The sequence below is a fragment of the Colobus angolensis genome, unplaced genomic scaffold, assembly GCF_000951035.1.
Source record: "Colobus angolensis palliatus isolate OR3802 unplaced genomic scaffold, Cang.pa_1.0 Scaffold53, whole genome shotgun sequence".
Classification (NCBI taxonomy): Eukaryota; Metazoa; Chordata; class Mammalia; order Primates; family Cercopithecidae; genus Colobus; species Colobus angolensis.
Genome location: NW_012118821.1, coordinates 2,236,367 through 2,237,527, shown reverse-complemented (window position 1 = coordinate 2,237,527; position 1,161 = coordinate 2,236,367).

Here is a 1,161-nt window from a genome sequence, read left to right as displayed (position 1 = left end):
ATAGCGACCGAGCTCGGCGCCGCGAGGGGCCGCAGGGCCGTGGGTTTCGAGGCGAGCCTGAGAGGGGACCCCGGGTGTCTGGGATTCCGAATGAGTGGAGGCGGGTGGAATCCTAGTCCTGGGGCAGGAGGGCCTAGGATCCTGAAAGCGTTTCTGCCCGGCGTAGACACTAACCACGTCGAGAGAACGGGAGAGCACCAGAAAAACGCTTTCCAGCCGCAGGCCTTCGCGGGGTCCTCTCCTTTTGGGGGGCGGAAGAGGGGTGGTTATCGGGGCCGTTCCTCCGCATTCCTGCCCTCTCGGCGGTCGGTGCCATCGCTCAGATCCGCCCAGGGCGCAATCCGAAAAATATGTGCCAAGAGCTATAAAACCATTCATAGAGCCCCTTTGACCCAGTAAACCCATTTAAGGAAGTACATTTCCAAGGAAGTGATCCAAAGGGCGAAGAAGGGGGAGAACTTGCAGAAAGATGTTAACAGCAGGGCTATTCACAATGTTCCTGATGACCAAAACCTGGGAATGGGCCCAGTTGTCCAACAACTGAGTAACACAAACAAGCGCCCTCACATTGACAGCAAGAACCCTGGCAGGTATGCAGACTGTGTCAAACATGAAATTTTGGCGAAGGTATATTAGAAATAAGTGAGACAAGAAAAATCGTTTTACACACTAGAACTATGTGAAATGAGCTGCTATAAGAACCAGAGAATACGGTTCTTAAATAAATGGGATTTTTTTTTCTGTAAAGATGATTAAGAGCAAATTAAAATTTCAAAAAATGGAAAAACCACTCCGAAAAGCAACAATCTGATATCCATTAAGTAATAAGAATGTTAGGAACTGTCTCCCTGGTATGCCAGAGATAAACCCGAAGATAGGGTGAAGCCCCAGCCTTGTAAAAGTTGCATTTTGATCCAAACCATTGAATTAATTGGAGCCTCTTCTTTGGTTTTAGGTTAGTTAAAACCACCCCTAGCTGGACTAATGCAGGAAGAGGCCCCGATGATCCATCCAATACAGCTTTTCCCTTTCAGATAGTAACACTGACTTCACGTCCAGAGAGTCCTTTAAGTCTATTCTGAGCTACTCATTCAGACCTCCGCAGAGGCCGGCAGGAGAACAGACGGAGCTAGACACTCCCACTTATGCACTGGAGCAAAA